The sequence below is a fragment of the Cebus imitator genome, unplaced genomic scaffold (genome assembly GCF_001604975.1).
Source record: "Cebus imitator isolate Cc_AM_T3 unplaced genomic scaffold, Cebus_imitator-1.0 Scaffold19, whole genome shotgun sequence".
NCBI classification, from domain to species: domain Eukaryota; kingdom Metazoa; phylum Chordata; class Mammalia; order Primates; family Cebidae; genus Cebus; species Cebus imitator.
This window is the reverse complement of record NW_016107334.1, coordinates 11581737-11597315: the sequence shown is the minus strand read 5'-3', so window position 1 is coordinate 11597315 and position 15579 is coordinate 11581737. Positions and strand designations below refer to the sequence as shown.

At 52.9% G+C, this 15579-nt stretch overlaps 2 long non-coding RNA genes across 2 annotated transcripts; one reads left to right on the top strand and one right to left on the bottom strand.

Moving 5' to 3' along the window:
• Positions 1-1938: 1938 nt before the first annotated feature.
• On the bottom strand, positions 1939-14235 carry LOC119469602. The gene is made up of 3 exons (XR_005198441.1): positions 14204-14235; positions 11222-11315; positions 1939-2187 (listed from the first exon to the last, which is right to left on the bottom strand). It is a non-coding gene; the product is annotated as an uncharacterized LOC119469602 (long non-coding RNA).
• Positions 7745-9592, top strand: LOC108296550. Its single transcript, XR_001821916.2, has 2 exons — positions 7745-7930; positions 9296-9592. It is a non-coding gene; the product is annotated as an uncharacterized LOC108296550 (long non-coding RNA).
• Positions 14236-15579: the final 1344 nt, after the last annotated feature.

Sequence of the window (15579 nt, the reverse complement as noted above, 5' to 3'; positions counted from 1 at the left end):
TTGCAGCTACTTGAGAGACTGAGTGGGAGGATCATTTGAATACAAGAGTTTGAGACCAGCCTTGGCAACAAAGCAAGACCCCATTTCAAAAACAAAAATAGGCCGAGGGTGGTGGCTCTCACCTGTAATCCCAGCATTTTGGGAGGTCGAGGCTAGTGGATCACTTGGGCTCAGGAGTTCGAGACCAGCCTGGCCAACATGGTGAAAATACAAACATAAGCTGGGCGTGGTAGTGGGTGCCTGTAGTCTCAGCTACTAGGGAGTCTGAGGCACGAGAATCACTTGAACCCAGAGGCAGAGGTTATAGTGAGCCAAGGCAACTTGCCCAGCCTGGGCAACAGAGAAAGACTCTGTCTCAAAACAAACAACAAATACAAACCCCTCGAACAAATCCGGCTGCTATGCCAGTTGCAGGCTGTGGCCTGTCAATTTTAAACTGGCCTTCTTTCACTGTGCTGTGGTACTCATCCTGCATTCTGGATGTGGGGCAGGGGAAAATAGCTATGTTGTAATGTCTGTAATGAGATAAACGCTTATCTAGTGGGTCAAGTACGCATATATAAAGACACTGTATAAATTTATATAACGGAAAAAAATTAATTACTTAATGCCTAACTTTAGTCGAATCATGACTTCCCCACTGGCTGGAATCTGTGCAGAACGTGGCCCTGGAAGCATGTTTAATGTCATGGGAAGTTGTTAAAGATGTGGAGAATCATGGGCTCATTAGCCACATAGTCAGTGTGGTTCCACACCAGAAAAAATGATGTAAAACAAGATTCAAAGCCAATACACCAAAATATTAACTGTGCTACCTGGGGTGGGAAGTAGATTTGCAAACTGTAATTGTCCTTGTTTATGCTTTTACTCAATTGACGTGTAATATTTTGAAATTAGAAAATGTAACTTAAATAAAGACAAAGTAAAAGTAAACGTTCCATGTTATATGTCTTCAGGATGAAGAGCTGGAGTCGGGAAGGACCTGGTGTGGAGGACAGAGCTCAGTGGGAGGGCCAGCTCCCCACAGGCTTCTTCCAGGGCCTCCACGAGGGACTCTTCTGACTCTGCCAGGCAGCCGCCTCTAGCCCCGGCTCTCACTACAGGTCCTCTAGGTAAGGAAATGGCTTTACACACACACATACGCTTTCTCTCATACTCACATGAGTTGCTCACACACACACACATACCTGGTCTCACACACACTTTCACACACACTCTTATACACACACACACATACTTCCTCATGCTCACACACGTTCATACTCAATTCTCACAACTCTTTCACACACACTTTCACACAGTCCTACGACTCTCACTCACACATTTATACACACACACACTCACTTTCTCCCACACTCAGGCTCCACCCCCAAAGATGGTTTCCACTAGTTTTTCAGTGGGGCCTAAAGCAGAGTAAAGTTCCTTTCCCACACACACAGTTGCGGTGAGGCCCAAGGGTGCTGTTTCCTGGGATTACTTCAGGAGGAGGGAATGGAATTGCATTGAACCCTTGGTTCTTGCTATGCTTTGAGTGTTTGTCTCCTCCAAAACTCAGGTTGAAACTTAATCCCTGCTGTGGCAGTATTGAGAGGTGGGGCCTTTAACAGGTGATTGGGGGCTGGGTGCCAGTGGCTCAGGCCTGTAATCCAGTACTTTGGGAGGCCGAGGCAGGTGGATGACCTGAAGTCGGGAGTTCAAGACCAGCCTGGCCAACATGGTGAAACTCATCTCTACTAAAAATACAAAAATTAGCTGGGTGTGGTGGCACATACCTGTAATCCCAGTACTTGGGAGGCTGAGGCATGAGATTTGATTAAACCTGGGAGGCAGAGGTTGCAGTGAGCCGAGATCATGCCACTGCACACCAGCCTGGGCAACAGAGCAAGACTCTATCTCAAAAAAAAAAACCCAAAAAACAAAAAACCAAGTGATTGGGTCATGAGGGTTCTGCCTTTGTGAATGGATTAACCCATTCATGAACTAATAGACTAATGGGTTAATGGTTTAATGTGTTATCACAGAGTGGGTCTGGTGGCTTTGTAAGAAAAGGAAGAGATGTGACTCAGCATGCTCAGCCCCCTTGCCCTGTGTGCCCGGCACCACCTCAGGACTCTGCGGAGAGTCCCCACCAGCAAGAAGCCCTCACCAGATGCAGCCGCTCGACCATGGACTTCCCAGCCTCCAGAACTGTAAGAAACAAATCTCATTACTTAGCCATTACTGGGTTTTAAATATTCTATTATTTACAACAGAAAATGGACAGAGACAGTTCTTAAGGAAATGCCCATCACGTCCGAGGCTTATCCAGAGGTGATCCTTATCTGGTTTCCCAGGAGGCTCCTGGAAGAAGGGAATGGACAGTGTCTACCACCCCATTCATTGGATGCAGGGCCCAAAGGGAGGACCCATGGAGTGTTTTCCAGCAGCTCCCTTAAAAGGATCCTGGATCCTGGAGAGAGGTGATTGAATTACTTCCCCAGTGCATCTTATTTGTTAATGACATGCTTATTTCAATGATCCATGTCATCCCTGTCCCTATTAACATAAATAGTGAGGCACTAGCTGTATGTGCAGTGGCTGTCTGGAGCAGCAAAGAACCAATCCCACCGTGTGTCTGTCCCGTCAAAAGCATGTTGACTGTGCTTAAAAATGACACTCCAGCCTGTCCCTGCAATCCCCATGTGCTTTCATCACGAGTCAGAACTTCAAGATGCTATTCATTCTGAAGCCATGTCAGCTCAGCTGTCAAGATAAGAGAGTTTGTTGCATCTCGTATTTATGATAAACTGGAGTGACATGCAGATTTTGAATATCTTATTCTGAAGCCATTTTAAGGTAGGCTAAATGCAGGCTGTCAAATTCACCTGCAAGGCAGGGTCCACGTTAGGGGCTGGGCACTGAAGGGAGATAGCAGCAGTGTGGTTGGCAGGCAGGGGAGATGGAAGGTAAGCAACAGAGAAAGGTGCCTGGGTTCCCAAACAGGGTGCTAGAGGCAAGTCTGCTCTGCCTAGACATGAACGGCTCTGGGGCAGGATGCCTGGAGGGTCTTGCCCAGAACAGTGGACCCAGCGCTGATTCCCAGGGATCTACGGAATCCCTGAGGGGTGGGGAAAGTTGACTCACAAGTTGATTCAGGCCTTTGGAGGACTAGGTATTTGTGATCACAGGACGCCTTGGAAATTGAATATGTTTTCGACTTACAATACAACCAGTTAAGAGGTTCTGGACTAGGGGTTGGTAACTCATTCAGGGCACTGCTGTCACTTCTGGGATGAGAAAAGCCAAACCATTTTACACACTGAAGCGGATATGTGGGGCCTGAGGTTTATGCTACCCGGAGCTCTCTTTAAAGAAAAAGAAAACAAAAATTGGGGTATAGAATTGCTTGGGTCCCTCCAAGGAACCTACACAAAGGGCCTGTAGTGAGGGGTCCCGGTATCCCAGGCACAGAGGACCCTCAGCCATCCAGGGCCTCATGCCTGGGGAAAGTTAAAAGGTGAAGCCTGGTAATATAATAAGAAACATATATTTGGTCTTTGTCCTCGTCCCTGGCACAGAGGGCCTAAGACCTTTGGAATCTCTGCAGTGAGAGGAATGAATGTCTCTTCTGTGCTACTGAGATGCCTGGTGACTGGGAGCCGCTGAACAGCTTCAGGATAAGGGCTGGTCCCAGAAGGACCATGGCAGGACTAGGGGGTTGGAACTTTCAGCCCCACTCGAGGCAAATCTCCTCTGGGGAGAGGAGACAGGCTGGAGATTGGGTTAATTACCAGTGGTCAGTGATCTAATGAATCATGCCTATGTCATGAAAACTCCCTAAACATTCCTGAACACTGAGGTCTGGAGAGCTTCCAGGTTGGCAGACACACCCATGTGCTGAGAGGGCGGCACACCCTGACTCCGTGGGGACAGAAACTGCTGGGCTCAGGGCTCTTCCAGACCTAGCCCTGACTGTTTGTCTGTGTCCACGGCAATAATCTGGTAATAGTAAACAAGTGTTTTCTGGGTTTCTGTGAGCTGTTCTAGCCAATTTTTGAACTGAGAGAGGTGGGGATTCTAAGAGCCTCCTGACTTTGTAGCCAAGTCAGAGAGTAGTGTAGGTTCCCCGAGTACCTAAGACTTGTGAGTGGCGTCTACGGTGTAGACAGTCTTGTGGGACTGAGCCCCTGAACCTGTTGAGTCTGACGTTAGTTAGTGTCGGAACTGAATTGAATCATGGGACACTCAGCTGGTACTGGAGACCTGGCTGGTGTGGGAAGAAACCCCGTATTTGATGTGAGAAGTGTTTGAGGGAAAGCAGCTCAAGCCCATCCTTCATTTCTCAGCAGGGTGGCTTTTTTTTTTTTTTTTTGCTTTGCTGTTCCAACATTTCATTTCTCATCTGGGTCCCAGTGGTCGTTTATTAAAAAGAGAAACCTTTTAACATAAAAATTGGCTCCAGATCTGAGCCACTCACTCCCTGTGAATGTCTCTGGGTTCCTCTTGGGCTCTCTGTTTAGACAGGTGATCCCAGCGAGTCTCCCAGCTTCAGAGGCTGAGAGGCTGTGATCCTCATCAAAGGCAGCACCTGCCACCATGTCCCCAAAGAGCCCCCATCTGCCTTGAATTCCACCCACAGTGGTACAGAATTGGCAGTGGGCACAGTTGGCTGCCATGGCTTCCCGGGGCTGGAAGGAGACAGTTTACTACAGGGATTCTGTTTTTGTTTGTTCGAAACAGCATCTCACTCTGTCACCCAGGCTGGAGTGCAGTGGTGCAGTCTCAGCTCACTGCAACCTCTGCCTCCCTGGTTCAAGCAATCCTGGTGCTTCAACCTCCCGAGTAGCTAGGATTACAGGCACGCGGCACCACATTCGGCTAATGTATTGTATTTTTAGTAGACATGAGGTTTTGCCATGATGGCCAGGCTGATCTCAAACTACTAGCCTCAAGTGATTCACTCACCTTGGCCTCCCAAAGTGCTGGGATTACAGGCATGAGCCACAGTGCCTAGTTTACTACAGGAATTCTTATCCTAGGGCCTGTGGATCCCAACATGGTATGTACAATCTTTATTTTTAAGGTCTGCTTCTCTGAGGAAATCTGCTGTCCAATTTTCAAATGGGTCCTTGAGTACCCCCAAAGATTAAAAATTATTTCCAAGTGAAAAATAAAGAAAAACACTGTTACACTCCCTATTTTTTTTTTTTTTTTTCTGAGTTAAATCAAGTATGGGAAATTCCAGTTATCCAGGGGCTTGGACCAGGGAGTCTTCTGGCTGCTTGAACATGGAGGTACCGCACACCATCCATGTGTAATTGCCTAGCGGGCTCTCCATGCCCACTGCCTAGACAGAGCTGAGCTATCAAGACGGGGAAATTGCAATCAAGAGTTTAATTCACGAAGAGCCGGCTGTACGGGAGTCTGGAGTTTTATTACTGCTCAAACCAGTCTCCCTGAAAACTTGGGGATCTGGGTTTTTAAGGATAATTTGGTGGGTTGGGGATTGGAAAATGGGAAATGCTGATTGGTTGGGTAGAAGATGAAATTATTACTGGCAAGGCTTCCTGATCCAGATACCAAGAGAGGAAGGGTTCTTGGATCTCACACAAGAAAAAATTCAGGGCAAGTCCATCAAGTTGGCTACTTCAAAGGCATGAGTTGCTCAACTGAGTCTTATTTATTGATTATATGCTAAACAAGGGGTGGATTATATATGAGTTTTCCAGGAAAGAGGCAGGCAGTTGCCTCTTTCCCGTAACAAGAACAGCTTGGAGGTGAGAAGCAAGATGGAATCAGTTAGGTCAGATTTCTTTTCTTGTCATAATTGTTAGGATTTTGCAAAGAAGGTTTCACCACATGGACATTGCTTTGGGAAGATCTACCATTTCTTTGAAGGTTGAGTTTGGGATGCGGTAGCCTTTGAGCACCCCTGTCCTGTTGCTATGTGTGTGTTCAAGGCATTCCAGGAAATCTGGAGACACAGAGCATCTGGTCCCCTCCCATTTTCCCTGGTGGGTCAGGCAGGAGGGTGACTGAGGAAATGTGTCCTTGGGATACTTCCCACCTTCCAGGCTGTGTGGAACTCAGCCCTTCTCCAGCCTGCAGAGGATGTGTCCCAGGGCCGGAGGCTGCCTGGGCCCTGCAGGGCAGATACTGGAGGTGAAAAGAGGAACTGGCCCTGGGGGGATTTGCCAGCAGGCAAGGCGTCTGCCTCTGGGAGCCAGGAAGGCTGTACCACTTGCTAGCCAGCCAGAAGCGGCAAACGCCCCACCCTGTCCTGCCATGACCCGCACTGTCCCCCCCGGGCTAAGAACAGAGTTGTTTTTTTGTTTGTGTGTGTGTTTTTGTTTGGTTGGTTGGTTTTTCTCATTTTTGAGACAGAGTCTCACTCTGTTGCCCAGGCTGAAGTGCAGTGGTGCCATCTCAGCTCACTGCAACCTCCCCCTCCCAGGTTCAAGAGATTCTCCTGCCTCAGCCTCCAGGGTAGCTGGGACTACAGGCAGGCACCACCACCCCCAGCTAATTTTTGTATTTTTAGTAGAGATGGGGTTTCACCATGTTGGCCAAGATGGTCTTAATCTCTTGACCTCGTGATCTGACCCTCGGCCTTCCAATGTCCTGGAATTACAGGCATGAGCCACCAAGCCCGGCTGTTTTTTGTTGTTGTTGTTTGTTTGTTTGTTTGTTTTGAGACAGAGTCTCATTCTGTTGCTTAGGCTGGAGTGCAGTGGCCTGATCTCAGCTCACTGCAACCTCTGCCTCCCGGATTCAAGCGATTCTCCTGCCTTAGCCTCCCAAAGAGCTGGGACCACAGGCGCCCACCACCATGCTGACTAATTGTTGTATCTTCAGTAGAGACAGGGTTTCACCGTGTTGGCCAGGCTGGTCTCAAACTCCTGACCTCATGATCTGCCCTCCTCGGCCTCCCAAAGTGCTGGGATTACAGACCTGAGCATAGAGGTTTAATCAGATTTTTTTTCTTCTAAAGTCCTGTGAGACCAACCGCCTGAGGGATTAAGAATATCGAGGGATGGAAGGGAGAGTTAAAGAAGGGGCAGTTTTCCCCCTCCCAGCCTGTAAATACACATAGGCCTTTTCAACAAAAATCAGAAAAAGGGAAAGGGAGGCATGGAGGGGAGGGGTCGCGGAAGGAAGGAGGAGAGCGTGGAGGGGGCGTGGAGGGAGGGAATGAGGGAGAAAAGGGACGGGGAGCGCGGAGGAAGGGGTGGGTGCACCCCCGCCGGCCTCCCTTCCTTCCCCGCTGCTCCTGCTTCTCGCACTAGCGCCCCGCACCTGTGGCACACCTGTGGCGCCCTCGCCTCGCCCCGCCCCGTCCAGCGGCCTCTTAGCGCCCCGCTCCCGTGAAGTCCTGGCCTCCGCTGGCCTCCCCCCGGCTGGCTTCCCCTCACTGCAGCCCCGGAACCTCCTCTCCCCACCAGGGCCTGAGCGCGGCTGCCCTTTGCTTCCCCGACCTCCTGCTGCAGCTCCACGCCCCTCGGCCGCTCCCTCCCGTCTCCCCTGCTCACCCGTGGCCTCGGGGTCTCCTCGGGGTCTCCAGCGCGTCACCCCGCCCTCGGGCGTCCTGCAGCGCCTGCCTAGGTCGGCGAGCAGCCCCCACCTCCTGGCCGCCTCTCCAGGGCCGTCCTCCCGGGGTTGGGCCCCGCCGCAGGCCCCTGCTCTGGCACTTTCAGTGTGGCAGTCACTGCTGGGGGTCCTGGGACAGTGGAATGAGAGCCCTCACGCAGCGTCCCTCAGGCTCCTGGCCGCCGCGAGCCCACGCGACAAGCACGGAGCGGGTCCACCTGCGGCGAGGGGCCGGTCTCTGCCACGGAGCCCGCCAGAGGGCAAAGCCCCAGACACAGCAAATACGGAGGCAGCCGGCACTTGGGGAGGTCGAGGCGGGAGGATCGCTGGAATCTAGGAGTTCGAGACCCGTCTTGGCAATAGAGTAAGACCCCCCACCACCACCAACTCATCGCTACAATAAATTTAAAAATTAGCCTGTGGTGGTGGCGCGCGCCTGTGTTCCCAGCGCTTTGGGGAGGCTGAGGTGGGAGAATCACCTGAGCCCGGGACGGTTGAGGCTGCAGTGAGCCGAGATCGCGCCACGGCACGCCAGCCTGGGTGACAGAGCGGAGACCTTGTCTCAAAGCAAAACTGAAGGAGGCAACGGTTTCCTTCTGGAACCACTGCAGAAAATCAAGAGTAGGGAGCAGGGATCTTGATTTCTTCGTACCCAGCTCTCAGTGCCCTTGCACCCCCAGCCCTAGAGCTGGGGGTGTTCCGGCACGGAAGGATAGGAGTTTGCGGGGTGCGTGAGCGCCTAGGCTGCCCGCGGGGCAAGGGAGCTGCAGAAGGAGGAGGCAGGGAGGCTGGTGTGGAGGGCCTGGGAGGCTGCACGTGCAGCGGGGCCCTGGGCTTTGTCCCGAGCAGTTCCCAGGAAAAAGCCAGGAAAAGCATCCCGAGGGGAGGGAGAGATATAAGATGGAGAACCAGTAGGAAGCGGCCAGGATTTTCCCACTTGGAGTCAAACCAAAGCAAACAAAGGAAAGTTGTTTGTCCAAAGTGATGTGCCCTTCAGCATCCTCACAGGTGCCTCGCTTCTGCCCTTGCCGGAGCTGCGGTTTGGAGGAAAGGCTGTGCTGTCCCAACGGGGGTTTTGTATATGCTGCGGAATTGGTCTCTCACGGTTCACAGAGCAGTCACACCTGCTTGGCCTCCTGGAAAGCCTTACTCTTTTTTTAATTAATTTGTTTTTTTCTTTTGGTAGAGATGGGGTCTCACTATGTGGGCCAGGCTAGTCTCAAACTCCTGGGCTCAAGTGTTCCTCCAGCCTCTGCCTCCCAAAGTGCTGGGATTACAGACATGAGTCACCCAGCCCAGCCAGCCTGACTTTTCAGAATGATGTCACATCCTTGTGGATCGTTGAAAATAAGATTGTTTTCCTCAGTCTCCTAGAAGCCCCAAAATAGCCATGCAGATGTCCAAGCAGTCCTGGTTTGATTACAAGGAGCATGTATAAAATAGCTAGGGGTGAATGGGGTCAGTGCAAATGGAAACTGGTGGGGGAGGCTGGGGACTGTTGGAGGTCTGCAGGAGAGAGTGCATAATTAACACACACCCATGGCCTCTCCTGATATGCCAGGGCGTCCTCCCACACAGGCAGAAAGTGCTCTGCAGAACAAAGTGCCTTTGGTCTACAAAATGTCTCCCAGCTCTTGTCTGCAAAGGGAAGAAAGGACAGCTGAGGATCATTAAGCAGAATGCCGAGAGATTTATGGAAACCCCCTCTGATAGCTCAATCTAATTGCAGCGTCTTCCAGTGTGTGGAACGCTGCTAATGGACAGCCGTTCCTGCCAGCTCTGATGATGCTAGGCCTCCTCAGCACTCAGCCCAGGGCAGCCAGGAGAAGTGAATGAATGGTGATTCAGAGGGACAGGAGGAAGCTGCGTGGCATTTCAGAGATACTTATTTTAAAACTGCTGGTGGCCATGTTTTCTTTTCCTATCTGAGCTAATAATGAGTTTTGATATGTGAACATTTCTTCTCCTTCATAGGTAATGTGTTGATGTGGCACTTTAATCTTAGAATAATCGTTTCTAAAACCAACCCAAGTGCTTTTCTCTGTAGCGTTGGCCTTAGCAAACAGATGAATCCGTTGACTTGAACACTGCTTGGGCACTGTCTGTGTGCAGGTCAGACGGGATGTGGCGAGTGGCTGGGAAGCAGAGGATGGAGGTGTCTAGGGTGCACATGGCGGGGGGCTCAACTCCGCAGGGGGTCGGCCCCTAGCCTCAGTCAGGGAGGGCTTCATGGAGGAAGGGAGAGTTGAGTGAGAAAGCTGTTCCCAGGTAAGAGGGAAGAGCATCCAGGGAGAGGGGGCTGCTTTTGGGAAAACCAGAGTCATCACCTCATGGGCTTGTAAGGTAGTTGGGAGGAAGAGAGACCCCAGGGAAAATAAGAGGTTCCATTGACAGGAGGCCTGCTGGGGGTGGTGGCGGGGGAGGCAGGCTGGCAGTGGAGCGATGGCTGCGGGCCCAGGGGCACTGCCTGACCAACAGGTGTGTCGGCCAGGATCCCTGTAGCAAAAACGGGGCTGAGGACCTCATGGCAGATGAACAGTTCCCTGGAGAAATGAGTAGGTAGCAGCTACAGGGGCAGCTTCCGGGGAGGAGGGGGATGCCAGGCCAGAGGATGGGCTTCATGGGAGGGTGCTGCCATCCGGTCACCCTGCGGGGACCACGTGAGGGGGGAGCCGGGGTGGCATGGAAACAGCCGCTTGCCCTCTTGCTCTCAGCCTCCTGTAGCTACCCTCACTCCCCGCCCTGCCACACAAGGTCACACCCACCTGGAGTCAGAAGGTGAGGGGCGAGGTCCCAGGGTGAGGAGCAGGGATGGTGCCGCCTGCTGCAGAGTGAGACCTGGGACTGGCAAACACAAAGCGACCGGAGGGAGCATTCCAGGAGCTAAGGAGGCCTGTAGAGGGAGGAGGACGGCAGCTGGCAGTGACAGGAAAGGAGGGCCAGCATGGGGTGGCAGTCCCAGAGCTTGGGGCTCCCTGCCAGGCCAGCCTGTGTGGCCTGGGGGTGGAGGTGGCAATTGCTGCCATGTCATAAACACTTGAAGCTCATGCTGAAATCTTCAGTGTGTGGCTAGGGAGCAAATACATGTGCAAGTGTCTGAGATCTGTGCCCTTACCTAACCTCAGGGAGAAGGAAAAGGAAAGCTCATCATGTAAGCACATCACCAGTAGCCTGTGTGTCTCCACACTGGAACCCCTAAGACAGAGGCTGGAGGCAGAGTTGATTTCCAAGCCCAGAGTGCTGGGCAGCCTTTGGGTTTTATGTCTGCTTGCTTGGAGCTCAGTGATAGAAATCTCACCCCCAGAAAAGAAAGGGACTGTCTTGCATAACTGGCATACCCGAGGAATGCTTCAGGTGCAGCTAGATCCAGGCATCCTCAAATAGTGTGATGAGGACTCTGGTTTCCTTTCTCACCGTGGCTTGGCTTTGCCCTGCTCTGTGTTGTTTTTAGACAGGGTCGAGCCCCAGCAGCTCTGGTTCCCTCGACGTGATCCCAGAGAAGCGCCAGCCCTTCCTTCCTGGGGTCTACGCCGTCCCCTACGGGACCTCAGACTGGCCCGAGGAAAGGTCTCAAGCAGGTCATGTGAAGGGCATTGCACAGGAAAAACAGAAGCAAGGGAATCCTGTAAGGTCAGCAGAGCTCTGACTCCTTTACCTCCTCAGGAAGCCTCAGCTGCAGAGGAGCAGAAGGAAGATCCACAGATAAGGAGGAGGAGACGTTAGAGGAAGGGCAGGGGTGCAGAATGGGCCTGCCAGGGAGGGAGGGGGAGAGCGAGAAGCCAGCCCTGCCCACACCCCCCACCCACACCCTGGCCCCTTCCCAGCAGAATTGGTGACACTTTTTTTCTTCCCAGTGCCTTTCAGATTTCCAGAGCATCTCAGGATTGCTCAGTAGATAACCAGTTTGGGGTTTTTATCCTTTTCTTCCTAATGACAAGACTCCTGAGAACCGGAGCGGCTGCCATCTGTAGGGTATTCATCATCCTCCCGCATCGGGGAAATGAGTCATTTTAGCAAAAAATGTAGAACTTCCATGAAATTCAAATTGCAGCACGTTGACAAGAATTATAATGTTTGCAGAGAGTCTCATCTAGAAGGCTGAAGTGGTCACCCGAGAGAAATGGCTGCTGTTGCCAGCGGGGTCTGACCACCTCACCTAGGGTGGACAAAGCTGAGGTTGCCTCTTGTTTTCCTCTCTTTTGGTTCCTGAACATTAAATAAGACAGAGAAAGCAGGAAGGTGGGGAGAGAGCACCCCTGCAAATAAGATTCACCATCCAAGAGAGTTATCAGCTGAGTAGGCAGAATTCTTGCCAGTTTAGTTGACTGTGCAATTTAGTTTCCAGGGCCTTCTGGAAATAGGGTATTTTTTCTTTTTTTTCTTTTTTTGAGATGAAATCTCTCTCTTGTCCCCCAGGCTGGAGTGCAATGGCGCAATGTCAACTGACTGCAACCCCCGCCTCCCGGGTTCCAGTGATTCTCCTGCCTCAGCCTCCCAAGTAGCTGGGATTACAGGCACGTGCCACCATGCCTGGCTAATTTTTGTATGTTTAGTAGAAACGGGGTTTCACCGTGTTAGCCAGGGTGGTCTCGAACTCCTGACCTCAGGTGATCCTCCTACATCGGCCTCCCAAAGTACTGGGATTACAGGCGTGAGCCACCGCACCTGGACGAAACAGGATATTTTCTTAAAGGGGCCACCAATGATACCCTTTGGTCATTCCAAAATGACCTATCTGGGCCTGAAGCCCCTGGTCAGTCTAGTTCCTAATCCAGAGAAACAAATGCTGTGGCGGCAGGAGGGAATAGCCGTTCCAGGTAATAGCAGTTGTTCAAATAATAGCAAAGGCAAATAGGAAATGTGTTGCCAAGCTGCCAACAATTGCCCTAAACACAAAGTTTGCCTCTAAGGTCTTGTAAGCCGTTGGTTGTACTGAAAAGCTCTAAGTTCCTTGTGCAAAGCCTGGAGAAGGCGGCGATGGGGCCACGTGCCGGCCTTTTCTCAGAGCATGGGAAATGAGAGGGTCATCCCTTTAGGTGGCAGGATGGCTCAGAGCCTCTGTGCCCACAGCCACCAGAACAAGCTCCCCTTGGGGTCATGGACGCAGTATCTCAGTTGAGTACATGGTCACTTTCACCAAGGCTGGCTGGCATTGTGTGACTTCCCCAGATGCTGCACTCGAGTTGGAATGATGTAGTGGTTGTGCACATGAGTGCCCCAGGCCCTTGGGCTGCTGGGAGCATGGGCTGGGGCTTCCTTGCTGGGAGGGAGCCACCCTGCACCTGTGGGTGGGTCCTGTCCCATCAGCCTGGCAGGCAGGTGTGGCTTGTGGCAGGGTGAGCCCCTGGCACAGACCTGCTCGTTTCCCCAGGTGAAAGTTTCTATGTGGCCAAGGGTCACCAGGAAGTGACAGCCTACCCTGAGCAAACCTGAGCTCAGGGTTCATGTTGCCCCAGCAGAACGTGCAGATGTGCTCTGTAGGGAGCGTTTTTCTTGCTTGGCTGACACTCTCTGGAAGGGGGTGTGGGCTAGGCCAGTGTGCTCAGCAGCACCCCAGAGCACTGCCCAGGCTGTCCCGGCAGGGACTCCAGTGTGGGGTGAGCATGCTCCTGCCAGGACTGAACCCACACTTCCTGGCCCTCTTTTCCTGCTCCCAGGTGGGGCTGTTGTTGGGGAGGGAAGAGCGGGGAGGACAGCATAGGAGGCTTTTTCAGGGCTGGGCCTGGGAATGGGCCACAGTGAGGGGCAGCACGGATCACCTGGCCCCACTAAGGGCCAGGGGTGAGAGGGATGTCCAGCTGTGCCCTCCTGGGAGGAAGGTGTGCTCTGCCATGCAGCGCCCCAGGTTTTTAGGCAGCTGTAGGCATGGGCTAGGGCTTCCTTGTGGGGAGGGAGCCCCCTGCAACTGTGGGTGAGTCCTGTCCCATCAGCCTGGCAGGCAGGTGTGGCCTTGGAGGAAGGCATGCTCTGCCATGTGGTGTCACCACCAGCTGGTAACTGTTGGGGAATTTACTGAAACAAGTGAAAGAGCCCCACCCCCCCACAACAATCACCTGCCTTTGGGGACGCTGAGCCTGGCCCCCAAAACCTGATCGTCCTCTCCTGGCCTCACACCAAATGGAAGTGCGTTACTTCTCCAAATTGCAACCAAGACCACCGAGGAGAAGTTGACCTGCAGTGGGCACACACATGGCAAAGAGGAGCTGAAGCTACTCGGGGGCTGTGCCTGCAAAGGTGGCGGCTTGGTTTCAGTTTTCAAAGCAATGGCCACTTCCCTGTATCAACCTGCTTGCCATGTGCCAGGCTTTGCTGCTCTCAGCTCCTAGCCTCTGCAGATTGTGGCCTCAAACTTCCTTTTAAAGAACATCACTGACGCTTCTGGCCTCACTTCTTCCAAGAGGCAACTACAGACACTCTCTCGGGGGCCTGGCTGCCTGTTTCTAGGGTCTGGGCCACGGGCTTGGGTTTGCTCTGCTTCAGCAATGCCATGTTACCCTGAAGGGCCTCACCCATGCCAGGGCCCACCAGTGGCTGGGGGAAAGGCTAGGCTTCATGACCCTGATTCTGCAGATGGCATTTTTAGTGACTGCTAGGAACTGATAGAACAAAGCCACTGACACAGGGATGACATGCTTACCAGCACCTCCCGAGAGCAGGCCTGTTGTAAACACTTGACCTGTGACAGCTCATCCATGCCACGCAGCTGCTCCATGAAGTAGACGCTGTCATCATGGTCTCTGCCATTCTACAATAGGAACACTGGGTGGAGAGGAGTGACTGTGCTGGAGCATGTGTGGAGGAGGGGAGGGGAAAGGAGGGCTGGAGCATGCGTGGAGGAGGGGAGGGGGAGGGAGGGCTGGAGCATGCGTGGAGGAGGGGAGGGGGAGGGAGGGTGTGAGCTGGTGGTCCAGCACTGCATTGCCCTGCTCCACTTTCCTCCAAGGGTTGGGTCTGCGAGAGCTAGAGCCCTCCCTCTCTGGGATGGTCACAGCCTGGTCCTGTGAGCGGTGGTCTGTGGATACCTCCTGCTCCTGAGAGAGCCCAGCCCTTCATGAGGAGTCAGGGAATGGATCCACCATGCCAGCCCAGCTGTGTGGTGCCAGGGGCCTGTCTTTCTATAAGGTGGGAGTGTGGGCACAGGCTGACTGCCCAGCCTACAGAGTTCCCTCCTCAACTGCACCCTGGAGTAGGGAGAGAGGAGCCCAGGGCATTCACAGGCCCCAGGCCCCTTGGCTCCCTGCCACCCTCATGGTGATCTGTCCTTGCATCCACTGGGAAACTCAAGTGACCAGGCCTTGGAGTATTTCTACCCATTTTTCCTTCATGGCCCCTGAGTGTATTCTTGGGGAAACTGAGGCTGGTAAGGCTGTAGAACTCATCACCCACAGCAAGGGCCAGAGGGTACATGTCCAGGGGAAGACCAGGCTCATGGTCCCAGCCCATGGCTGCAGAGGCAGAGACTCTCCACTTAGGTGGACACTGATGGGTCCTGTTGCCACTGCGAGATACATCCTCCCAACTCCAGCTGGGAACTGCCCTGGGACTGGGAAGTTGTATTTTAAGTCTTGCCCTGCCTCGGTCTTCCCCCAGGAATCCTGCTGGCTATGACAGGAGGCACACGTGTGGCTCTTTTGTGCTTCTGATTGGCATCATAAGAGCACTGGCTGGGAGTTGGGGGATCCTGGTGTCTGCCCTGGCTCTGCTCAGCTCTGTGTGTGTGTCAGCCAATGGGATGCTCTGTGCCCCAGTTTCTCATCTTATTTATTTTTTGAGATAGGGACTCGCTCTGTTGCCCAGGCTGGAGTGCAGTGGCATGATCAAGGCTCACTGCACCCTTGACCTGCTGGGCTCAATCCATGATCCCGCCTCAGCCTCCTGAGTAGCTGGGACTACAGGCGTGTGCCAATTTACCCGCCTAATTAAAATTTTTTAGTGGGGGGGCCGGACGCAGTGGCTCATGCCTGTAATTCTAGCATTTTGGGAAGCTGAGGCAGGTGTATCACTTGAGGTCAG